Source organism: Petromyzon marinus, chromosome 47 (genome assembly GCF_048934315.1).
Source record: "Petromyzon marinus isolate PM22_M1 ecotype Great Lakes invasive population chromosome 47, UKy_Petmar_22M1.pri1.0, whole genome shotgun sequence".
Taxonomy (NCBI): Eukaryota; Metazoa; Chordata; class Hyperoartia; order Petromyzontiformes; family Petromyzontidae; genus Petromyzon; species Petromyzon marinus.
In genome coordinates, this window is record NC_133713.1 from 4,764,532 (window position 1) to 4,790,972 (window position 26,441).

At 49.3% G+C, this 26,441-nt stretch overlaps 1 protein-coding gene across 4 annotated transcripts in view; it reads right to left on the minus strand.

Moving 5' to 3' along the window:
- LOC116952449 (plastin-3-like) overlaps positions 1–26,441 on the minus strand; it is a 93,975-nt gene that overhangs the window by 43,054 nt on the left and 24,480 nt on the right. For 2 of the 4 annotated variants that reach the window (XM_032971806.2, XM_032971802.2), the window contains exon 2: positions 17,272–17,402. The gene's annotated coding sequence lies outside the window, so the exon portion shown is untranslated. Of the gene's footprint in view, positions 1–2,574; positions 2,803–17,271; positions 17,403–20,995; positions 21,083–26,441 lie in introns of those variants that run through there. The other 2 variants (XM_032971803.2, XM_032971804.2) reach the window with 2 other exon arrangements.

Sequence of the window (26,441 nt, forward strand, 5' to 3'; positions counted from 1 at the left end):
AACGTATGTACAGTCTTTGTGCAATGTCTACCGCTATACTTTACCTATCGTGATCTATTTATTTTGGCGACTTGCTTACCTTTTTTTCCTATCTTGCTCTGATATCGCGTTTTGTTGATGGAACTCGCTGACCCACCCCGGCTGGACGGATTCCTCCTCCAGTCTCAATAAAGTTACATTAGTCTGAGGTTTAATTTCGATCTAAAGCTTTCGTGACTGCAAGGATTCATCTTCTTTGGTTCTTTCGGTAAAGTCGCGTAGAATGAGAATCAAATAATAAATTAATAAAATAAAATAACACAGCTATTTCTATGACCAGTCACAAGCTAATCACTCGGCTATTTCAATGCTAAATTCTCCTGTTTGATATGTAAACCCCTTTGTCAAGGTGCCTCACTTCTCTAAACCAGCTTAAAAGACGCTACGAATCTTAACAACGTTCATTGAAGCTCTGTCGCCCCGACGGGTCTGTTCCTTTCACCTGAAGAAGGCTACTTGTGTTGTGGCCGAAACGTCGTGAGAATTTTATTGTGTAATTTTATTTTATTAATTTATTATTTTATTCTCATTCTACGTGACTTTACCGAAAGATCCAAAGAAGATTCTGAGGTTTGTGAACCGATCTATCTACAGCGACCTTTGACGGTTATCCCCATCCACCTTGTATATGACACGTATCTTCTCCAGCCTTCCCTAACCATTAACGAACACACGTAACAAAGAGGAACCTGGCCAGATTTATTTGGCCAACTCACATTTGCTGGAAATAGATTTGGGTTGAGGAATGAGTCATATAAATAAAGTATTATGACATTTACATAAATTATAATCTTTTTCTATCGTCGGGCAATACGTTCAGGAGGTGAAAGCCAATGTCGAGGTCTGCTCGCCACGAAGAGAGGGCTTCGGGACAGGCTTCGTGTCCTTTTGCGATTCCTCCGTTGAAAGAGCGCAGGCTACGAGGGGGTTTAAGAGAGAAACGATGGGCTGGGTAAAACTTCCACTTTCGTGCAAAAACAAATCCCTCTGGGAAATGCACGGAGCACAAGGCGAGACCGGGCAGCCAATAGGGAATGTTAACAAACGTTCAACAGCGCGTCTATCTGTGCACGGCTTTGACCGATCGCGGCAATGCGTGCCCGTAATTAAGAGTGGCGCAAAACTCACCCGCACGCCTACATGCGGTTTGCAGATAAGTGTCACTGCACGGCTTGATAATAAATAAAAACCTGAGATGTAGCACATAAAGCAAACATTAAATGTGCTCGCTATCAGCAATTACCCGACTATTAAAAGTCGATGTATCTGGTGATACTGCTGGATGCTGCTGCTACTGTTGCTCTGGCAGCGGTGCACAAGCACCATGAACAAATAAAAAACTAATTCGTCAACAAAACTGCGTGGACTTCTAAGGAATATTTTGTATCATTTTTTGGCGTTTCATGCAGTGGCCCTTCTTCGTGGCACATCGAGGCAATCGTTTTTTTTTTTGCCACATATAATTGTCGACGAGCAACGTGTTGAGTTTTTTGCATTGATCGTTTCTCTCGCCTACGTCCTCCTAAATGTTTCCGCTTGCGTTACCCATTTTCTCGCTTGCCTGACTTTCAAGCCATTGAAAGTTAACAAACTTTCAGCGTGATTAAAAAGGAGTGGTGTTACTCCGTCAAAACGCGTGATTTCCTTTGAAATGAGTTGTCACGTGCCCATGTTTGGTGGACGTGTTAAGATTTCCCCACCCCACAATTAACTTTTCGGCCAGCAAACCGCTCCCTCTTGATGACGCACAACGCTGGACCATCGACCATCATTGGTCCTGGATCAATGGATTCTCTCACTGGGTGCTGTAAATAATCTTTCGCAATCTTTGACAAAAACAAATCTTCAAATAAATTTTACAGGGAAGGGGTTGAGAGAGGTTCAAGATCATCCACACGGTTGGCTCCGCGGACTACTCCGGCAGATTTGTGGCACTCTTCCCAAAGTCTCTTTGTTCCAGGGCATGAAATCGGCAGGCAGTGATGGCGCACGGAACGCGCACCAGAAACGCATCCCCCCAAGACCAAACGAAATGCTCGCCCAAACATTTGGTCAAGAAATACGACGCGGCGAGCGGCGATGAGCGTCGCAGGAAACCGGCTGTCAGAGCCGCTGAACTGACCAACCCAACCGCACATCGCCGACCGGCGTGTAACCATCATTGCTTGTACCTTATGCCGCACCACACATGCCACCGCTGCCATAGGTCGAGTCGTTTTCTCACAGCTGCCAAAGCAGGGGTTAAGACTGACGGCTTAAACTTAAAAGAACAAAAGCAACAACTCGATAATGTTTCAGTTTTAAGCGTACACACAACGACTCTAAAAAGCAAGTGTACAACGAGAACATTTACAGCTGGAGTAGTATCATTACACGCAGTCGCAAACAGAAGCAAGTTGAAAACCACTCCCACGCTGCCCCTCTAGATCCTATAACATCACCTGCTAAGCACAAACGCAAGAACCTCTGCCAGACAGACAGCACAACGGTCCAACAAGCAAGACACCCACACACACACGCACAGCAATATGTTACCGGCCAGCCGTGCAACGCTGCTCTTAGCCAAAGTGCGGGTTGGCGAACGAGACAGGAGCCAATCTCTCTCCCTCTCTCTCTCCCCCTCTCTCTCTCTTCACCGCCAGTCTCAGAGCTCAACAGCGGCGGTGGCGTCGGCAGCAGCCACAGCCGGAGGTGGTTGATGGGGTGGGGGGGGAGAGAAGGCGGGGTTGCCTGGACGGCCTTGTGATGGACCACAGCAGCCTCGCGAATAAAAGCCCTTTTGTTGTTGGGGAGCCCGGGAGAAGGGGCGGCCACAGGAAATAGCAGCGGAGAGCGCTCCCCTTGCCGGCCGCGGGCACGTGACACCCTCCTGAGTGGGCGCCGCCACGCGGCCGTGCCGGGATGACGCGCGGAGCCGCGAGCTCGGCACGCGGTGCGGGGCAGTGCCGCCGCCGCCGCCGCCGCGGTGGTCCCGAGGCGTCACGGTGATTACCGGTGAAAGAGCGCCGATTTGCGCTGTGCGGCGGAAAGCTGCGCTGGGGCACTGGCTCGCAACAAAAGTAATGCTGCCGAAGCTGAAATGGGTGAACGTGTGGCTGTGTTGGAAGAAGTCGGCAGAGTGGGGAGCAGCCAGAATGTGCATCTGCCAGTCATCTCGGACTGTCCCGTGACATCCGACCAGCTGGCCTTTGACACTTCACTTGCCCTCAAGGTGCACCTAGCCTGGCAGGCATAAGCGCCGTGGTGACGTCATCGCCATTGAGTGGCGAACGGCGGTTGTTGTTGTTGAAAAAGTGAGTTGGCAGTGTGGAGACCCCCTGGGTTTGCGCCCCATGCCCTACCCGACCAAGATCTACCGTGCTCCAAGGTTGAGTGTCGAGACTTCACACGGAGAGCACGATAAAAGCCTGCTTTATATGTACATTGAACGTCTTTCGACTCAGTGTCAGTCATACCCAGCTCCGAGGGGGGTTATTTGGCAGCCGGGCGGGCAGTTTACGAATCATCCACTCGTCCACACTGGGGCCAGACGATTTACTACTCAAGCAGAGCACAAAAACAATAGTCATGTCACTCCTGAGCCAGCTGATATGGCTGCGTTTGTATAGAATGGGGAACGAAACACTCAAATATAAATAGCACAAGAGAGTTTTAATTAAGATATAAAAGTAAAATTTATAATGGAATTCTCCCTCCCATCACAGGAATGTTATTTTACGTACAGTAAAAGAATCCTCGTTGTAACACCAGGCCTATGGAATATGAACGAGTCTTAAGAATGTTACCCACATACGGTAGCCTGCTGGCTCAGGTCTGGGAACTGAACTGGCATTGTTGAGAGTCTAGGTTCGAACCCAGGTACCAGCTGCCCATGACCAACCCGAGTTCCCAAGTGCAGCCCGTTGATGGCCTTAGCCGGCGACTGCTCCAAAAACAAATCCCACAATATGCATTTTTTTTCTCCACTTGATTTGGATAAATTCCAGGTCTGAGAAATAAAAATATCACGGGGAAAATATAGTCATGCGACGAACATCTCTCTCCGCTGCAGGGCGGTGGGAAGAGTTTCCTCGCCAGGGTAGACACGACGTCACTTGAAGGGAGCCCAGGAGCAGATCGTCCGTGGACGGCTCTACAGCAGGAGGGCTGTCGGACTGCTCCGCCAATCGTTCACAGGTTCGTCATCTCACGACGAGACACCGACAGCACAATCGCAACCCCCTGGGAAATCGGGAGGAGGAGGAGGCGGGGGGGAGTTTGGTTCTCCTTCTATGCGTGTGTAAATATTACGGTGTCGCAAACACGTGTGACTTAGGAAGAGCGATCTATTTAAAAAATATATACTCATCTGGCGGTGTCGTTATCTGGGTTGCTTTGCGTACGGCAACTATACCGGCGGTTTCAGTCAAGGCTGTCCCGGCTACACCCCAAAGCATTCGCAAAAGTTAGGATTTTTTGTCCCGGTTTCACGTTTTCTGGCCTCATGCTCTCTGGGGAGGGGGGGGGGGGGTAAGGATGGGCGGAGTTGGTGGGTAGGGCTATGAGCCGAGGACAGGCCCAGCAGTGTAAAGAGTCATTACAACGGTGGCTTTAAAATAAAATAATACATCATAGGTAAAATGGGTCTTCTTCACGGCCCCGGTTCATTAGAGTCATTAGTTTTGTTAAGAGTCCATGAGGGTAGGCTCATTACATGCCGTCAAGATTCCGCAGTGCTCTTCATGTACATATGTAATGCAAGGCCTACACTAGTTTTAGTTAAAAAAAACTATAAGCTTCAGAACCAGGCTCATCTTTATATTAAAGAAAAAGTCTTGCTGGCTGGCGTGCGGGAAAGCGCACGGCAATCAAGTGACCGCTACATCTGCGCGACAATATCAACCACATGCCGCTGCATTGAACCGGATTCAAGCATAGTGCTGACGTATCGCTCCCCCATCCACCCCCCCGCCACCCTCCATCCAGGGCCATGTACCCCACGCAATTGCACTGGCCGTGCTAGTTAACGCGAAATCATATTGCACAGGGCCGTTGTGCTGCTTGTTGGAGTGCCATGAGGTTCCGCAAGAGCCGCGCCTGTTTACATTTGAATTCCACTGGGCCACTCATTTTGCGCGCTAACACTTTCCTGCATTACAGGGCACGCAAGAATGGGATGGGTGGGGGCGGGGTGGTAGGGAAGGAGAGGAAGTGACTGGATAATGATTCCTTATTCTTTGGGTCTTTCGGTAAAGTCACGTTGATAGGTTCAAAGAAAATAACAAAAAACTACGACGTTTCGATCGCTTGTGTGAATAGTCATTCCTGCAGTCACGAAAGCTTTCAGTCAAGATTTAATGGTTCCTTGTTAACCTGCATTCTTCATCTCGATTCTATCTGCCCGCCATCACCCGCACACGTGCACAGCAATCGTCTGAACCGATGACCACCTTGCGCTTGATCCCACTTCAGAATGCAGCCCGCGTGAAACAAGGAAACGCACGCACACAGCGGAGAGGCCAACAACACAAGCAAGCGGCGGTGGAGTGATCCGCTGGGCTCACTGGATTGTGCCCATTCTAGCTGGGCGAGATCACAGCCTGGGGCGCGGCACGAGGTGACTCAATGAAGGGGGGGGGGGGGCAATGGATGGGAGGCTCAACTTGCCCCTGCTTTTGCCTTTATATGGCAATGGTAAGAGTTGCACTCCTCCCTCGCGCGCACCTCCCTTTTCCTCTGTGGCAAAAAAGCACGCGTTTCTCTCCGGCTGCAGCAGCAGCAGCAGCGCGAGCCACAAACACAATCATCCATGCGGCGGTGGTGATGACTGCGAACGAGAGAGAGGTCAGACTGCTCCTCCGCACGTTCGTTGAATGGCGAAGTGTTGAGCAGTGGTCATCCCTGCCGGCAACCCAACAGGGACAGACCACGAAGTTCCACAGCCTGGATCGGTGGTGCTAATGAGTGTTAGGACCCCAGAGGGTTGATGGCGACGATTATAATGGGTTGAGCGAATCGTGCGTTTGAACTACCGGATGTTAAACGATAAACAGGGCAAGCCGGTAACCGTTTTCAGATCAAATTTTCGGTAAAAAACTATTACTCTGCAATAGCACAATCGGCGACATTTCATGCAACGGCCCTTCTTCACAGCACATACGTAGTAGAGTGGCAGTGTTCTTTAAAGCCAGAGTGTTATTGACGAATGTGTTGAGGTTTTTTTTTGTTCACTGTGGTTGTGCACCGCTGCCAACGCCGCAGCACCAAATCACCGTCCCCAAACGTCGCTTACCGGCAAAGTGTGAACAGTGACGTTAACATCCCTAGTTTGAATGTCACGTTCTCACCAATCGGAAGAAGCTACATTATGCTGCCGCCCCTGCGCCTTCTCCGTTGTATCTTGGGCCCTTCAACTACACAGCGAGGGTGCGACATAAAATACGGTGCAAGAGATATCTCTAGAAGATTTATAGATCCGAGATGGGGTGAATGGCCAATAGATTAAGGGAAGATCAATGCCGTCTGTATCTGATAGAGCCGTTGGTGAGAATTATTTCAGAGACCGCCAGGAATGTGTGGGGGTGGTGGTGAGAGTAATCAGCACTTGTTTATATTTACAGCACCGCTGCCACAACCCCGCTGCCACAACCCCGAACATAGCTCATCAAATTTATATTCACTTTACAACTCGGCATTAGGCTTCCCATTACACACAATTATGGCCTTGGCTATTTAGATGTACATCATCATCATCATCATCCCAGCTTCCTCCCACGACCATAATACAGGAAACATCAATGGTTTTATTAATTTACGAGGCACTCGCATCAGTTAACACCATTAACGCAGGGCAAACCCCTGCTACTACAGTGCAGGCCGCAAAGTTGTGGTATAAATAACATTTCAAGGGTTCTATAGGGAAATGTGGATTGAATTTCCAGATGTCTCTCCCTCTCTCTACATCTCTCCCTTTTCAAGCATCATCCCCATTACCCGTATTGACCTCTGATCTCATTAAGGACCATAAACCATCAGCACACACTCTCCATCATCCTCACAGCAGTGTCTTGTGTCTAGCCATCAAACAAAGACGGTCACTGCATCGCGCGCTTTCAGATACGCTTCTGCGCCACGCTGAATTGCTCTCCCTTCCGATATTAGGCTTACAATGGAAGCCACGCTCTTTTAAATCATCTGGATTGAAAACTCATTTCTTGGGAACTGCTTTTTGTGTTTAGTTTCTTTGTCCTCCCCCCCCCCCCCGCACCTCCGATAAGTGCGGTTGGCTACGTACGGTGCGAAAGAAGTTCAACACGTACGTACACACATTGACGTTCAAGTCGCGTGACGAACCATTGCCATGACTGAGCTTTATTGGTGAAGGTGCCCTACAGGTACATTAACTACGGTGATGATGGTGACGATGCATGGATGTTTGGAAATCCAGCTGCAGGCAAACAGCGGCTTGTGCTATTATAGGTCACAAAAAAAGGAAGTGGGTTTTGTTTTTCCCACAGTATTGATCAAGTTCTATATTTGCACCATTAACCAACATCGATCTTTCCGCACTGGGACTTTCTATTCCCAGCAATAGCATTTCTTTATTACATTAAACCACTGCCATTTATTGTTCGTACATTTGGAAAAGTATATATTACGATGATGTTGAAACCTAGATCGTTTTTTTTTAAGAGAAACGTCGTATCAGATTGCTAAACTTGATCGTGAGAATGTCATCTTCAATTTACCCACGGTGAACTTAAATATAACAAAATTGCCATGGTAAACACTTGTACACATGACATTTGAATCTGGTTGTGTCAGGTGGTGGAGGGTCTTAACGACACACATCTGGTCAGATCATTGCCACAGCGCAATGCAAAAGTTAATTATGACGTGCGTTTGATCCTCATGGCGGTTCCCCAGGGTACCAAATAATACAAAACGGCCGAGGCATTTAAATATTTTATTTCTCGGACACTATTTTTATCCAGGGGTGAGCTTAACTCCGTGACCGGGGTACCAATCAATCAACTGAATCATTTGGCGGGACCCCGGGGTCCCGCAAAATATCAGGTCAATAATTCTTATTTTTCATCATTAGACCTCCTTTGCCAGTACCAAAATATAAGAATAGGGTTTTTCCCCTTTTTTTTCTGGCAACAAAACTGAAACCTTTTTACAAGGATTCATGTCTGCATTAACCACAATACCTGCAGTCAAAATGCAAACAAAAAACATACTATTATAATATATGCATTGTCCTTGAAACTGATTGGTCCACACCAAGGGACGGCTTTCTTTTGAGCCTTTTGGCGTCATCTGGTCGAGCACCAATTGGGTCGAGGCTCAAAAGAAAGCCGTCCCTTGGTGTGGACCAATCAGTTTCAAGGACAATGCATATATTATCATAGGATGTTTTTTGTTTGCATTTTGACTGCAGGTATTGTGGTTAATGCAGTAACATGAATCCTCGTAAAAAGGTTTCAGTTTTGTTGCCAGAAAAAAGGGGAAAAACCCTATTCTTATATTATTTTTCAGTCCGCCCACTCGTGATCCCGACAGCAACGCGCCGCCCGCCCAGACTCGCGCCAACAAGCGCCAGCAGCAGCAGCAGGCGGCGATCGACACGATGGGCGCCACCCCACCGGCCAAACGCGAGCCCCCGGGGGGGCGTCCGCCGCAGTCGCGCGCGGCGACGACGCCCTCCGGTCAGCCGTCGATCCTCAGCTTCTTTGCCAAGGCGAGCCCGCCGCCCCCCAGGCAGTGAATTTAACGTGTTTATGTAATTTTTCAACTTTTTACGAAACTTAGTGCCCCGAGTAGCTCTCGACGAGGCCGATCGATTGACCGCTAGTTTTGTTGTTGTCGGTAAGGCAACAAGACTCGTGTCGCTACGCGGTTTTTCCCACCCCGGGGCAGTGATGGGACCCCGGGGTCCCGCCAATTGCTTCAATTGTGGGAACAGGACGGCGTAAAACGGCTGGCAGGGGGCTGGTGGCACTCGGTGCCCGCGCATCAAAACGCCTTTCCCTGCACACGCTCATGGCCCGCGGGGCCATCGCTCGTCAACGGGCGACAGCAGCGCCGACGATATAACGAACAGCCAATTAATCGCTGGCACAACAACCGACAGTTTGCAATCTGTTACGTTGTTACAACACTGTACAATGATACAAGGAGGCAAATGGGAGAGGATACAAAAGTGAGACAATTATTGATGCTCGAATCAAGCGGCGACATCGAAGAGCGCCAATTTGTCAAATTGCTGGGCGGTGAATCACTGTGTGCTTAGTAGGTGGATGCTGTGTGTGAGTGAATCACTGTGCTTAGTAGGTGGATGCTGTGTGTGTGAATCACTGTGTATAGTAGGTGGATGCTGTGTGTGAGTGAATCACTGTGTATAGTAGGTGGATGCTGTGTGTGAGTGAATCACTGTGTATAGTAGGTGGATGCTGTGTGAGTGAATCACTGTGTATAGTAGGTGGATGCTGTGTGTGAGTGAATCACTGTGTGCTTAGTAGGTGGATGCTGTGTGTGAGTGAATCACTGTGCTTAGTAGGTGGATGCTGTGTGTGAGTGAATCACTGTGTATAGTAGGTGGATGCTGTGTGTGAGTGAATCACTGTGTGCTTAGTAGGTGGATGCTGTGTGTGAGTGAATCACTGTGCTTAGTAGGTGGATGCTGTGTGTGAGTGAATCACTGTGTGCTTAGTAGGTGGATGCTGTGTGAGTGAATCACTGTGTATAGTAGGTGGATGCTGTGTGTGAGTGAATGACTGTGTATAGTAGGTGGATGCTGTGTGTGAGTGAATCACTGTGTATAGTAGGTGGATGCTGTGTGTGAGTGAATGACTGTGTATAGTAGGTGGATGCTGTGTGTGAGTGAATCACTGTGCTTAGTAGGTGGATGCTGTGTGTGAGTGAATCACTGTGTGCTTAGTAGGTGGATGCTGTGTGTGAGTGAATCACTGTGTGCTTAGTAGGTGGATGCTGTGTGTGAGTGAATCACTGTGTGTAGCAGGTGCATGCTGTGTGAGTGAATCACTGTGTATCGTAGGTGGATGCTGTGTGAGTGAATCACTGTGCTTAGTAGGTGGATGCTGTGTGTGAGTGAATCACTGTGTATAGTAGGTGGGTCCGGCAAAACAACCCCCTACCTCCTCGCGGTGCCGGACGGGCAACTCTGTCGTGGACAGTGCTGTGGGGGGAGTTCCAATTTTGATTGGCTCCTCCCCTCATGGCATATGTGTCCACCACAGGGGCTAAACGGGGGCTCTGGACGGGTGCGAGGGGCTGGTAACCCCTCCACCTTCAATTAATTACCACAAAACCACGAATTAAAGTGAAATATGTAACAACTAAGCTTGTGCCGGAGGCCCCGGGGGGCCAGGCGTCTATGACGTCTCCTGGCCAAACCCCAATTGGCGGAGCCAGGAGATTGAATACCTACCCTCGGGGCTACTCCAGAAACAACGAAAAGCCACTACGGGTGGCCACGTGGAATGTTCGAACGCTCACTGCAGAGGAGAGGCTGCCACTCCTCTGTCGGGAGCTGGACCGGTACCGCCTGGATCTATGCGGCATTCAGGAGGTCCGGTGGACCGGCTCTGGCTCCTGCCACCATGAGGGGTGGACAGTCCTCTACTCGGGGCAGCAGACTGCCAAACAACAGGGTGTGGGTCTTCTTTTGAACAAAAGAATGAAGGGGGCGTGGGAGCGTGGCGGTGAGGTGTGGGAAGCTGTAAGCCCCAGGCTACTTTGGGCTCGCCTTCCCATCAACCGGAGGCGAGGAATGGTGGTCGTGGTTACTTATGCCCCCACCGAAGATGAACATCCGTGGAGGGATGCAGGCAAAGCCGATGAGTCAGATGCCTTCTATGACCTCCTGTCACAGGTGCTGGCTAAAGTGGCCCCTCGGGATAGAGTCATCATGTTGGGTGACTTCAATGCCCGAGTTGGTCATGATACTGGCACCTGGTCTGGAGTGATTGGAGGGCATGGGCCAGATCAGCTCAATAACAATGGTAGGAGGCTGCTAGATTTTTGTGCAGCCCATGGGCTTGTAATTACCAACACGCTGTTCCGGCATCGGCGCATCCACACAACATCATGGATGCATGCCGGGTCCAAGCAAGAACATCTGCTGGACTACATAGTGACGGACCAGCGAATGCGAGCCCATGTCCTTGACACCAGGACCTACCGTGGAGCTGATCTGCCCTCTGACCATCGACTAGTCATCTGTAAGATGCGCCTGCCATTCTTCCACTCCGGTGGTGGGTGTACACCCAGGACCCCATTCCAACCTAAAGTGGCCTGGTCTCAGTTATCTGATGAAAGTTGCAAGCGAGAATTTCATCATCGCTTGCGGCTGGGATTGGCATCGTCCCCGACTCCTCCTGATGTCGAGGGTAAATGGGCGAGGTTTAGGACTGTGACTCATGCAGCTGCAATGGCTGCTTTGGGTACGCGGTCCAGACCTCCCCAGACACCCTGGATGACAGAGGAGTTGTTCAGGATGGTTGAGAAAAAGCGACAGGCCCACTGTCATCGGCTACAGAATCCCACGTCAGAGAATGAGGAGGCTTACCGCAGCCTTCGCTCGGAGGTTCGGAGAGCCGTGAGGCGCTGCAAGGATGGGTGGTGGTCGCGGGTTGCTGAGGAGATGGAGTCTGCCTCAGTGGCCCGTGATCACAAATCGCTATTTAACTCCATCAAAAAAGTAACCTGCAGCGCCACACCTATTACCATCATTAGGGGAAAAAACGGTGATCCAATTTCCGACCCCCAGGAACAGGTTCGCAGATTTGCTGAGCATTTCTGTGAGGTCCTGGGGGAGGGAAAATCCCACAGCCAGGAAAACATCGTGGCACAAAGTGAGGATGACCCTGCTGAGGCTGCGGTGCCTCAAATATTGGATGAAGTCACCCCCTGTGAGTGGCTGGCTGAGGTGCCATCTGCTGAGGAAGTATTGAAGGCGATCCGGAGTCTGAGACCAGGAAAGGCAGCGGGCAGAGATGATCTCCCAAGCGAAATGCTGAGGGAGGGTGGCGTTTGTGCACAGACTGCCCTATATGACATCATAACAACAGTCTGGACCACTGGACGGGTTCCGCAGGATTGGAAGGATGCCCTGGTGGTCCCCCTTTTTAAGAAGGGGGACCGCACAGACTGTAACAACTACAGGGGCATCTCACTCCTCAGTGTGCCGGGAAAGGTCCTGGCAAGGATTATTCAGCATCGCCTTGCCAGGCACGCTGAGGAGAGGCTTGCGGAGCCCCAATGCGGTTTCAGGAAAGGGCGGTCCTGCACAGATGCCATATTTTCTGTCCGTCTGCTACAGCAGAGGTGTAGGGAATTCCAACAAGACCTACATCTCTGCTTTATTGACCTGGTCAAGGCCTATGATACCATCAGTAGGCCTGGGCTCTGGGTCGTTCTTCGTGCTTTTGGAGTACCTGACCCTCTGCTCACGATCATTAAGGACCTTCATGATGGTGAGCGGGCCCGGGTAAAACTACGTGGCCGGGAGTCAGAGCCATTCCCTGTACACCTTGGGGTGCGACAGGGATGTCCTCTGGCTCCCACATTATTTAACATCTATTTTGACCACGTAGTTCGTGAAGCCTTCAATAGCTGTACCGGGGGAATCTCCATATGGTACAGATATAATGGGAGGCTAATCGATGCCCGGGTGCGGTCAAGGGATGGCTCCCTATTGCTCAACCACGTTATGTATGCTGATGACTTGGTAATAGCTGCTCAGTCAGAGGAGGAGTTGCAGACGCTGCTGCTGAGACTGGAGCGTGCCACTAAGAGGTGGGGCCTTACCATCAGCCCCACCAAAACTAAGCACCTGCCTGGGTATTTTGTACCATCGGACACTCCACCCCCACAACTCCCAATCGGTGATGGGGCAGTTGTGGAGAGAGTGGAGAGTTTCCCATACCTGGGCAGTGTGCTTATGACTGGCTCCAGTTTAACAGCAGAGGTCTCACTCCGAATCAGTCGAGCGGCAATATCTTTTCATCGGTTGCGTAACGCTGTGTGGAAGCTACCTGGTCTGTCGCTCCGCACTAAGCTTCAGGTCTTCTCGGCCACGGTCATTCCCTCCCTTCTCTACGCTTGCGAAACGTGGACCCCCCTAATGGAACATCTTCGCCGGTTAGAAACATTTAGGCTGACCTGCCTACGATCCATCCTGGGTTTAACCAGACTGGATTGTGTGAGGAGCTCACAGATCCTTGAAAGATCTGGGCAGGGTCCCATCGGTGAGCTCCTCCGGCAGGCAAGGCTGCGATGGCTGGGTCATGTAGCCCGCATGCCCAGCCACCGCATGCCGAAACAGCTTTTGTTTGGCCGGATTGAGGGGGCTAAGCGGGCGCGGCACGGGCTAGAGAAGAGATGGAGTGATGTGGTACAGGAGGACGTGGAGCTGAGTGGACTTGCCGATGACTGGTACCAGCGGTGTCAAGATCGGCCTCTGTGGAGGAGGCTCGTGAAGGATGCTACTGGGCAGTTGGAGGCAGTCGCCCTCCAACAACAACGGAGGGCGGAGGAGCGACGCTCACAACAGCGAGCGGAGCGCCGGGTGGCTAAAGCACAGCAGGTTGGCACAGTAGGGGGCACAGGTGGTGCATCAGCCAGTCATCTCAGTCAGTCGACCCGTGGCACCTGGGTCTGCCCCGTGACCTCCTGCCAGCGGGCGTTCGACACTTCACGTGGCCTCAGGGTGCACATAGCCTGGCACAAGCGTCGTGGTGACGTCACCGCCACTTAGTGGCGAATGGCGGTTGTTGTTGTTGTTGTATAGTAGGTGGATGCTGTGTGAGTGAATCACTGTGCTTAGTAGGTGGATGCTGTGTGTGAGTGAATCACTGTGTATAGTAGGTGGATGCTGTGTGTGAGTGAATCACTGTGTATAGTAAGGGGATGCTATGTGTGAGTGAATCACTGTGTATAGCAGGTGGATGCTGTGTGTGAGTGAATGACTGTGTATAATAGGTGGATGCTGTGTGAGTGAATCACTGTGTATAGTAGGTGAATGCTGTGTGTGAGTGAATCACTGTGTATAGTAGGTGGGTCCTGTGTGTGAGTGAATGACTGTGTATAGTAGGTGGATGCTGTGTGTGAGTGAATGACTGTGTATAGTAGGTGGATGCTGTGTGTGAGTGAATGACTGTGTATAGTAGGTGGATGCTGTGTGTGAGTGAATCACTTTGTGCTTAGTAGGTGGATGCTGTGTGTGAGTGAATGACTGTGTATAATAGGTGGATGCTGTGTGAGTGAATCACTGTGTATAGTAGGTGGATGCTGTGTGTGAGTGAATCACTGTGTATAGTAGGTGGGTGCTGTGTGTGAGTGAATCACTGTGTATAGTAGGTGGGTGCTGTGTGTGAGTGAATCACTGTGTATAGTAGGTGAATGGTGTGAGTGAATCACTGTGCATAGTAGGTGGATGCTGTGTGTGAGTGAATCACTGTGTATAGTAGGTGGATGCTGTGTGTGAGTGAATCACTGTGCTTAGTAGGTGGATGCTGTGTGTGTGAATCACTGTGTATAGTAGGTGGATGCTGTGTGTGAGTGAATCACTGTGTATAGTAGGTGGATGCTGTGTGTGAGTGAATCACTGTGTATAGTAGGTGGATGCTGTGTGTGAGTGAATCACTGTGTATAGTAGGTGGATGCTGTGTGAGTGAATCACTGTGTATAGTAGGTGGATGCTGTGTGTGAGTGAATCACTGTGTGCTTAGTAGGTGGATGTTGTGTGTGAGTGAATCACTGTGCTTAGTAGGTGGATGCTGTGTGTGAGTGAATCACTGTGTATAGTAGGTGGATGCTGTGTGTGAGTGAATCACTGTGTGCTTAGTAGGTGGATGCTGTGTGTGAGTGAATCACTGTGCTTAGTAGGTGGATGCTGTGTGTGAGTGAATGACTGTGTATAGTAGGTGGATGCTGTGTGTGAGTGAATCACTGTGTATAGTAGGTGGATGCTGTGTGTGAGTGAATGACTGTGTATAGTAGGTGGATGCTGTGTGTGAGTGAATCACTGTGTGCTTAGTAGGTGGATGCTGTGTGAGTGAATCACTGTGTGCTTAGTAGGTGGCTGCTGTGTGTGAGTGAATCACTGTGTGCTTAGTAGGTGGATGCTGTGTGTGAGTGAATCACTGTGTATAGCAGGTGCATGCTGTGTGAGTGAATCACTGTGTATCGTAGGTGGATGCTGTGTGAGTGAATCACTGTGCTTAGTAGGTGGATGCTGTGTGTGAGTGAATCACTGTGTATAGTAGGTAGATGCTGTGTGAGTGAATCACTGTGCTTAGTAGGTGGATGCTGTGTGTGAGTGAATCACTGTGTATAGTAGGTGGATGCTGTGTGTGAGTGAATCACTGTGTATAGTAAGGGGATGCTATGTGTGAGTGAATCACTGTGTATAGTAGGTGGATGCTGTGTGTGAGTGAATGACTGTGTATAATAGGTGGATGCTGTGTGAGTGAATCACTGTGTATAGTAGGTGGGTCCTGTGTGTGAGTGAATCACTGTGTATAGTAGGTGGATGCTGTGTGTGAGTGAATGACTGTGTATAGTAGGTGGATGCTGTGTGTGAGTGAATCACTGTGTGCTTAGTAGGTGGATGCTGTGTGTGAGTGAATCACTGTGTGCTTAGTAGGTGGATGCTGTGTGTGAGTGAATCAATGTGTGCTTAGTAGGTGGATGCTGTGTGTGAGTGAATCACTGTGTATAGCAGGTGCATGCTGTGTGAGTGAATCACTGTGTATCGTAGGTGGATGCTGTGTGAGTGAATCACTGTGCTTAGTAGGTGGATGCTGTGTGTGAGTGAATCACTGTGTATAGTAGGTGGATGCTGTGTGAGTGAATCACTGTGCTTAGTAGGTGGATGCTGTGTGTGAGTGAATCACTGTGTATAGTAGGTGGATGCTGTGTGTGAGTGAATCACTGTGTATAGTAAGGGGATGCTATGTGTGAGTGAATCACTGTGTATAGTAGGTGGATGCTGTGTGTAAGTGAATGACTGTGTATAATAGGTGGATGCTGTGTGAGTGAATCACTGTGTATAGTAGGTGGATGCTGTGTGTGAGTGAATCACTATGTATAGTAGGTGGGTGCTGTGTGTGAGTGAATCACTGTGTATAGTAGGTGGATGCTGTGTGTGAGTGAATGACTGTGTATAGTAGGTGGGTGCTGTGTGTGAGTGAATCACTGTGTATAGTAGGTGAATGGTGTGAGTGAATCACTGTGTATAGTAGGTGCATGCTGCATGAGAGTGAATCACTGTGTATCGTAGGCGGATGCTGTGTGAGTGAATCACTGTGTATAGTAGGTGCATGCTGCGTGAGAGTGAATCACTGTGTATCGTAGGCGGATGCTGTGCGAGTGAATCACCGTGTATAGTAGGTGCATGCTGCGTGTGAGTGAATCACTGTGTATAGTAGGTGCATGCTGTGTGAGTGAATCACTGTGTATAGTAGGTGGATGCTGTGCGAGTTAATCGCTGTGTATCGTAGGCGGATGCTCTGTGAGTGAATCATTGTGTATAGTAGGTGCATGCAGTGTGTGAGTGAATCACTGTGTATAGTAGGTGGATGGTGTGTGTGAGTGAATCACTGTGTATCGAAGGCGGATGCTGTGTGTGAGTGAATCACTGTGTATCGTAGGCGGATGCTGTGTGTGAGTGAATCACTGTATAGTAGGTGGATGCTGCGTGTGAGTGAATCACTGTGTATATAGGTGGATACTGCATGTGAGTGAATCACTGTGTATCGTAGGCGGATGCTGTGTGAGTGAATCATTGTGTATAGTAGGTAGATGGTGTGTGTGAGTGAATCACTGTGTATAGTAGGTGCATGCTGCGTGTGAGTGAATCACTGTATCGTAGGTGCATGCTGTGTGAGTGAATCATTGTGTATCGTAGGTGCATGCTGTGTGAGTGAATCGCTGTGTATAGTAGGTGGATGGTGTGTGTGAGTGAATCACTGTGTATAGTAGGTGGATGCTGTGTGTGAGTGAATCACTGTGTATAGTAGGTGGATACTGTGTGTGAGTGAATCACTGTGTATATAGGTGGATGCTGTGTGTGAGTGAATCGCTGTGTATAGTAGGTGCATGCTGCGTGTGAGTGAATCACTGTGTATAGTAGGTTCATGCTCTGTGAGTGAATCACTGTGTATCGTAGGTGGATGCTGTGTGACTCGTAGGTAAATCGCGCGAGTGGTTGCTTGATGAAGTCACCGTTGCGTCGCTGCCGTGGCGGTGGAGGCACGAGGAGTCACACCGAGCCTGACGAGGAGTCACACCGAGCCTGACGAGGAGTCACACCGAGCCTGGTCCTGGTGCACGGGCTGCGGTTTCCAACTGGCGAGCTGAAGGCACACGAGAGAAACGTCACGAGATGTCAGAGCGAGCACCGCAGTCGCCGCCACTCGGCTGAGCCTGGTTGAGTTGAGACCCCGTGACGCTGTTCATTAAGCAGATGGCATTGCTTTGGGAAGTCACTTCCCCGGGAAAACTACCGGATGGAATGTACGTACGCGAGTTGAACTTCTTCCACACCGTGCGTAGCCAACCGTGTTGATCGGAAGCGCGGGTGCGGTGTGAACGGATCCATGGACGCTGGTGCTGTGGCCACGCTGACTGCCCAGCTCGCGTTCATGGAGGCTCCCTAACAAATGTTCCGGTGACTCAGGGCGACCGCAGCACACGGCCGACAGGGCAACTCCAAGCGGGCGACGCAGCAAGACCCCTGATGCCCAACACGCCGGTCGGCTGGCTCCGATTCGCATTTGCAGGAAAGTTGTGCAAACACTCCAAATTTCTGCAACCCCATTGCTGTGGTTTGCGGAGTCACTGTGTAATGGAGCAAAGGCGCAGTGCTCAGTGCGCTACAAAATGAACCCAGCGACCCTAACCTGGCCACTCCCACTGCAACAGCCACCCACCGTATCAAACTCGCAGTGACCAGCATAGTCACGAGGTCACTATGGATCCCGACCTTACTGTTACACTCTTATCCATCGGTCGTCAAGAACGATTGAAGACCTCCCGATCACCGTGTCGGTCACGGGGGGTTGTTTGACCATACTTCACTATGCTGGTCAGCGTGGGTTGGTCAAACCAGAAGCAGGTCCGGTGGTTCAAAATGTCATTGGTCACGGATGTTGGCTGATGCTGAGAATCGACGCTCAGATTCGCCGCCACCCTCCCGCCTCGCACGTAACAGATGGAAAGAACGGCGCACAGCGGTCAGAACGCTCGCCACAAGCCGGCTGGCACAGGGTGAATAGTTCAGTTCCTGTAGCCACCCGGTCACCTCTAGCTTAACATTACCAACCGACCGCATTCCCTGTGAAAGCGGTTTAAGCAATGGGAAAACATACAGTTAGAGATAATGGAGCTGTGGCAGTATTACCAAGAGTGGTGTGTTTTATATTCGTGGTTGCACGCCACCACCAACACGGACACTCCATTCAATTTGAACTTAAACTAAACAAGGGAGTTACATACGTTGTTGGTAGTGAGTGGGAATTGAACTGGGCTGCCGATTTTGTAGCGCAGTGTGCTAAGAACACTGCTGGATGAAGGCCTCCCCAAGCCACCGCCGCATCTCAGGAACTTTTGATGTAACGATGCACCCAGCACCTGCACGTAACCGATTTCATTGCTTCATCTGCTTTGTGGACGACCCTTTGGACGTGTTCCATTCCTCAGTTGTCACTCTGTTATTATTCTTGGCCATCGTCCAGCCCCGTTTCGAGCAATGTGAGATGTCAACTACCTCGCCTGGCATGCAGGAGGAACATGGGTTCGATTCTGTCTCTCTCTCTCTCCCTGTGGTTGAGTGGATTTATCTTGGGAGTATTTTGCTGTAATACGTTTCCAAATGATAAGCCACTAAGTTGACCTATCATTTGTGGCCAGGTCGCTTCTGAAAACTACCCCAACCCCTATCACTAACCCAACCCCTATCACTACCCCAACCTCTATCACTAACCCAACCACTATCACTACCCCTACCCCTATCACTAACCAAACCCCTATCACTAACCCGACCACTATCACTACCCCAACCCCTATCCCTACCCCAACCCCTATCACTACCCCAACCTCTATCACTAACCCAACCACTATCACTACCCCAACCACTATCACTACTCCAACCCCTATCACTACCCTAACCCCAATCACTATAGCTACCTCAATCCCTATCACAACCCCTATCACTATCCCAACTCCTATCACTACCCCAACCCCTATCACTACCCCAACCACTATCATGACCATAACCCCAATCACTACCCCAACCACTATCACTACCCCAACCCTTATCACTACCCCAATCACTATCACGACCCTAACCCCAATCACTATAGCTACCTCAATCCCCATCACTATCCCAACTCTTATCACTACCCCAATCCCTATCACTACCCCAACCCCTCCTTAACCTCTCCCACGCATTCTCCTGTTACCACAACTACACCACCACTATTAATAACCCAACTCTTTACGTCAACCACTGCCATATTATGTAGAGTTGTATAATTGCTGTAAAGCGCCTTGGAACAAGGTACTATATAAGATAAGATCTGACAGCCCAAGTGGTCAGTACACCACTTACTCACAGCTGTAGGAGTGACCACTGATGGCAAAGCCGGCCACACTCCCTGCATTGCTGGCTTGGCAGCAACGCAAGTCTACAGATTAAACAAATTATTTGGTGATGTTGCTGCTGCGTTGGCGGTGGGTGTACAAGCACAAATAGCAATACATTCACGTGCATCAATAACACTGCCTTAAAAGGAAAAAAAACATACGCTGTAAGGGATGATTTCCCAAAAACTTCACCCATTATGCATATACGACCTCTTAAGGCAGAGTTATTTGACGCATGTGCTGAGGTCTGCAGATGCCGCGATGGTGATGTTTATTTACCAGCAAACTGTAAAAAAACGAGACCGATCAAGACTGTTCGCTGCCGTTGCAAAGCGTCACGGTTCGAAATCAGCGGTCACCCTGATTAATACTGCGGGTGTAATGACTTAAATGATCATATGCACCATCTGCTTGACATAAGACGTTAAAGATCCCCTGATGACATTCGCATAGGTAGGCCATCATCGTGTGGCGGCATCAGGATCCAATTTTTCGAAATGTGAAGATGTACCTGCATACGAATCAATTTAGATCTTACAGAGCGATAATCGCTCCCTACTGGCAGACGATTGCTCTGGGTCACCCTTGCAAATGAGACAATCCTGGTCTTGCGAGTTCTCACCTCGTTCAGCAAATAACCGTGACCAGGGATGAGAGATCCTGCCTGAGCGACTTCAACCAGAACTTACGCGGACTTTGTAAGAATAAAGACTTTATTTCAATGGCTGCGATGGCAACCAATTATACTCCAATGTTCTTACCCCAAAGGCTTCTTGAAATGCAAACCACTCGGACTAAGAATCACGTTTTCATTTCTCTGTGGCTAAGCACGCGTTCATTACACTTTAACCCTTTCAAATTTGGGCGCCATCATTTGTAACGCAGCTTTGCTGTCAATGTTCAATGGATGTAAACAAGATGCATCCTTCAGCGCTGCGTGTTCCTCTGCTACGTCTCAGGTTTGCCCATCGTTTGATGTACAAGCTCACTCCGTTTCCGTCCATTAGCGTTACGCACGGATATATCTTGTAACCAAATTTTGTCTAAAAGGGCAGGGTCCTGGGGATAATGGCCACTAATGCTGCGGAACAGCGGACTAACGTTGAGTCTGAAAGTACATTTCCTTTTCCCATGCAGAGCGAGAGAGAGACAGAGAGCATGAGCAGTGAGCAGAAGGCGTTACTGGACAAGCAACGTCTCAATGTGTTACGTTATTCGCACGACAGTAATAACACGTTATAAAAACTAGTTAAAACAAAGCAGCCAAGCGGATCGAAGCAACACGCTGATAAGTTCCACCCACCGTGTCTTTTGGCTCCTCTTAAGTCTTGGGCGCTGCCTGCCTTGGAGCCCCAATTGTCACGGCTAAAGGCACGACGTCATGAATATTAATTAGCGCGAGAGGGCGGGCAGGCGTGATGTCACTGCGATGTCGCCGTGTCATTTCCCCCCCTCCCCACCCCGCCCCGTAGGCGTTACACAGCAACTGGGATGAGCGGCTCGTGAATATCACAGAGGGCTCGGACGCAACTGACAGATGGCGTGAGCCACGTGCGGAGCGGCCACCCGCGGTGCCCACCCAGCCCCCACCCAGCCAGCCCCCCCGCCAGCCCGCTCGCGTGAACGGCAGCTGCACCACCCGGCGGGTGCTACCGCCACCGCCATTCATAATTTGTGAGCCACATGCAGAATGTTCCCCTTCAGAGTACCCAGGGTGGTTCTGCGAGCGGCCCGCGAGAAGAAGGTTGAGACTTCAAGTGATGGTTGGGGGGGGGGGGGGTTTTCTCGGCCCATTATTCTTTCAGGGTCATCAAATTAGGTGCCACTTTTGTGGGGAAGTCAACAGCGTTTGTGCTTTGCATAGACTCGTCACCCCCGCCAAAGGAATGTCGAATTGTCACCACCGGCTAAGGGTTGTACACAGGAAAATGTCACGAATACAATATGATACATTATCCAGATTACAAGACGTTCCAGAAAGACCAGCCCCTAACTCGTGCCGGTGTCAATAAAGTGGATATAAATCTGGTCACAGAGATCCCTCGACCAGATTACAAAACGCAGCAACCCCAACAGTTTCACCTTTAAATACAGATACAAATTATTACATTTCTTCAACTAGGGAGTTGCTCAAAACATTCATCCGGAAGCCAGTCTAACCACGGGGTGTAGCAGAGAAACATGCCTGTGGAGGTAATCATCGACCAAGTTCCAACTCGCTTTAAAACTAACTAACCTCATTCTACAGCAACATCACCATCGTTTTGGTTGACTAGATTTACCCGGTAAGATCATCACGTCAACTGGATCTTTGGACATTTATCGTGCACGTGTTCAGCCAAATGTAAAAAATATATATATAAAAATGGGTACGAAGCACACAACCTCGATGCATCGTGCAAAAAGTATCAGCACTCCCCCGGAGATGTTCACTGGTGGTCCACCTATCTTTGGTCACCATCGAAACAAATTTGAGCAGATGTTAGCGACTGTCAGCAGCAGTGATGCAGCGATAGACAAACTGTGGACTGGTTTCATCGCTGCTGCCGCTGCTGCCGTCAGTCGGTCACATGAGCTCACAGTAATTTTGAATAATGACGATCGAAGAGAAAAGAGGACCACAAATGCTGATGTTTTTTGGCGTTTCGCACATATGGCTGCGGGCTTCTTACACAATGTTGCGTGTTGTGTGTATTTCATAGTTTTTTTTTTCCGACCTGCACTGTTATTCAGCCAGGATGGGATTTCCTCGTCATGAGCAGATCTGATTGTTGGGTTGAACACGTATTATGGAGATGTGATTATTTGTTTGGCCAATTGTCTTTCACGTGAAAGAAGATCCAGACGAGGTTCGGCTTATGAAGTCCGTTTTTATTTGCTGTAACACGTCCTAACTATTCACCAAAACGAACAAACTATTTTTATTTTAACTATTTTAATTTTTACAGTTAAGGATCACTGAGCCGTGTAGCTCCTTATCAGAAGCGACCTGGCCGCAAACAATGGCTCAACTAAGTGTCTCGTGATGTGGACATTTATAGCGGCCAAATGCTCTAAATGCGTCTTGTGGATTCTAATTGTGGAGGGAATAACCGAAGGACCCGGAGAAAATCTCACACAACCAGTGAGAGAGACACACACACACACAAGTTCCAAATATACAGACGTCGTTAAGCTTGGGATCGAAACCACAACCTCATGCATACCAGGCAAGGGAGCGAACATCTCGCCACCGCGGCACCCTCACAACTGACCCCCGTGAGTGTATACGTCGATCATGTGTCCGGTTCTCCTGTGCGTGTGCGTTGCGAGCGCGTCTTGCGTGCTCCACACATCCAGCGCCCAACCAATCTCACTTGCGCATCTCACGCATGCCTGTACGTATGCATATTGAACTTATTTCGCACCGTACGTAGCCAACCGTGCTCATGCCTGCTGCTATGACACATTGCCGGTGCGTGTACATTCCACGAAGTGATTGAAGCACATTCTTTTTTTTAACAAGATGGGTTGCACCTCCACTATTGCTGCTCTTCCCTTAGTATGTTCGTTATCTCTCCCCTCCCCTCTCTTCCCCCATATAAATCTTCAACCCCCCTCCCCCCCACACGGAGGCCCCACTTGGTTGGGCAGTGAGTCCAACCCTCTCTCCCCTAAGTATGGTCCCCGTCGTCTCGTTTGGAAACTCCTAATGGCCACGGGCGCGTCGTAACCAGTGCTCGCGTTTTTTGTTGCAACGTAAAAAATTAAAAACAGGACTGCTTTGGGTACGTATCATAATTGTAGTAATAATAATTTTAACTTTTTATTCACGCACAGCATTCACTCACCAACGAAGAGGGAGAGACTTTAGGAGGTGCGAGGAGCCACGGACAAGTGGCTTGGCAGCAGCAGTCGAGCGGTGAGCCGGCATCAACGATAGCCCAAGCCAGACACGGGCAAAGTACGGCTCCCGGGCCGTATACGGCCCATTGGGCTTTTTAATCCGGCCTGCCGAACTTGTCCAAATATAATCATTAAATTAAATTTTACCTTTCCCCTGTAATGCCCCCATTTCCCCATTAGATGGCGCACTTTGACCGGGAGTTACATGTTTTTGTATTGTTCCTGTTTGTGCAATTTGATAAATTGCCTTGCAATTAAATGCTTCGCTACCTGTTAAAGGCCAAATCCTTTCATGTAATGATTTTTAACACGTCATTTATATTAGTTCACGCAAACGCTCCATCCATCTGTTCCTGGCCCGGTCCCTCTGTCAAATTTTAGAACCCATTGTGGCCCGCAAGTCAAAATTTTTTCCCACCTCTGGCCCAAGCTATTAACATGTTTTCAGCTCATTATTGAGTGCTTACATGTTGAAGAGCGCTTGGACAAAACTCACATGTGTTTGAGGGCAACACACTATTCCCATACAGAAGAGACAGATTATATATTCGTCCACATTTTGCTGTACCGCCTCCTCCTGGCAAGCCAGGATATAACGCCTTTGACACCCACAGGAAGGGAGTTTCAGAATATTTGTACGATCTACCGACCCTCGCTACCTCCAGAATGCCGAATTACAGGCCACGTGCATAGCCACCACCATGTTGCGGGCGAGGACTACTCGCGTTTGAGCCGTTTTTTTATCTGAAATAAGAAAATATTAGTGTAGTACACAAACATGCTGTGGGAAAATACCACGGAACTTATCATACGATGCTTCTACCCTGTCATCTCGAGTAGGTTATTCTCTGTTACGACATATTTTTTCACATGAGCAAACACAAATGGAGTTCCACCACAGGCCTTTGGAAAACATGACCTTGGCCCGTGTCCAATTGCCCTGACGGACGTTGTCAGATAGGGCACCATGGCTGCCGAGTTATTGAAATAAGTTAAAATATTTGCAAAAGTGGAAAACCTTAGCGTGGCGTGTTATGCTGTGAACCCAGTGCCCGGAGTTCGATTCCAGCCATGGCTGACACCAGTGGCGAGTGAATTCTGAACCGGTCCTAGCTTCGATAGCAAGGTTGGCTACGTACGGTGCGAAATAAGTTCAATATGCATAGAAGTGTGAAAAAAATTGAGACGAAGAAAAAGATGACCGTCACGGACGTTTAGCAAAGTTCGTTTAATCGGCTTTTGAACAGGAAAGGCCTACAGAAATCTCAACGAATCAATGGAAAATATGCGACAAGAGGCAAAATAATTTGCATAAGAGCTGGACAAAGAAATAACCGGAAAAGGAATTGAAACATCAGTATCAGCAAACTGAAATCCAGTAAGGCAAGAAGTCAAGATCGTAATCATTATGTCGTAATGATGCCACCACTGCTTGCCAACAGCAAAGTTCATGGCAGAAACAAAGTTCATGGCAGAAACAAAGTTCATGGCAGAAACAAAGTTCATGGCCGTGTTAAGGGATGACCTTTACAGCTTTAACGCAGGTACCAGTGGGCAGAGAAAATGTGGATGCACCCGATTATAATGTATGTATGTAGAACTTCTTTCGCACCGTAGGTAGCCAACCGTGCTAATCAGAGGCGTGAAAAACAAGCACCCAAAACTTGTGCTGGGTCAAAGAAAGTTATTCAAATCTTGTCGCAAAAATGGCAAAAGTCCCCCCCCCAGATAGCCTTTAACAGGCTAATGGGGCAAGTGCTGTGAGTGAGCGCCTATGAAGACCGACGTGGCGCTCCAAGGGGTGGGTGGCCAGCACCACGCCCAGCCGGATTGTGCAAACATTTAGACACGGCACCAGGTACTCATTTAAGGTTGAGTCGACCTAGAGGAGGACAGGACTGGTTCGGATATTCGTCACAGTTGGTCTGAGAGTGGGAACGGAACTTGGATCACCGGGTTGATAGTGTAGTGCGCCAACCACTGCACTACCGCTCCACCCCCCCATAATATGGTTACACATAAACACAAACCTCGTGGCTTATAATGAAGCCCCAACCTTGCCTTTATAATAGTGGCATAAGGCAGTAGAGGGGGGTGCTATGAGAAGTTGGTGAAGAAACAAGAGTGTTAGTTTGTTTTCCGGATGAATTTTTATGGACTACATAAACCTCTTTTTTAAAAGTGGATGCGTAAACTGCAGGGCTTAAACGATGGGAACTCTAAGACAGGAATGATGTCCATGATGCTATACGTGTTCGATTGGCCAAGGTGTACAAATGACAAAAACTCACTCGCCAATAACACTCGCCCTAAAAGGAAACAAATATGTAACAGGAGATGTTCTGGACAGTGATCCTTCTTCACAGCAGAGAGTGAGTGGCTCTCCGGGCAAGGGGATCGACTGCTAGGGGCTAATAATCACAATGCCACATTCACCCAGGACGGGCTCAAGAAAGTGGTCTCAAGACTCTTTCTCAGGAAGGTTCTGCATTGGCGATGTTTAGGCCATTCTCATTTTAATGTTTTAGAGCTGGGAGAACACTGAAGTCTCTTATGAAATGAAAGACAACCCAGTGGGATTTACGGTTATAGAGTCGCACAAATCACCCCCAGCCCATTTGTCATACGCGTGCCCAGAGTGCTCGGAGCTATAATCACTCGCACGACAACACGCTTGAGGAATATCTCAACCCGCTTCTCTTTTGCACTGTTTTGCTTGTTTTTCTCATCTTTGTTGAGACTCGCACCTGTTTGAATAAAACCACCGTGGTCTGCACTCCTTCAATGGAGGAGGAAGAGGAACCGCAAAACGACACCAACTCTATCTGCGCTGAAGCCCTCTCGTCGTGACGAGCAGCAGACCA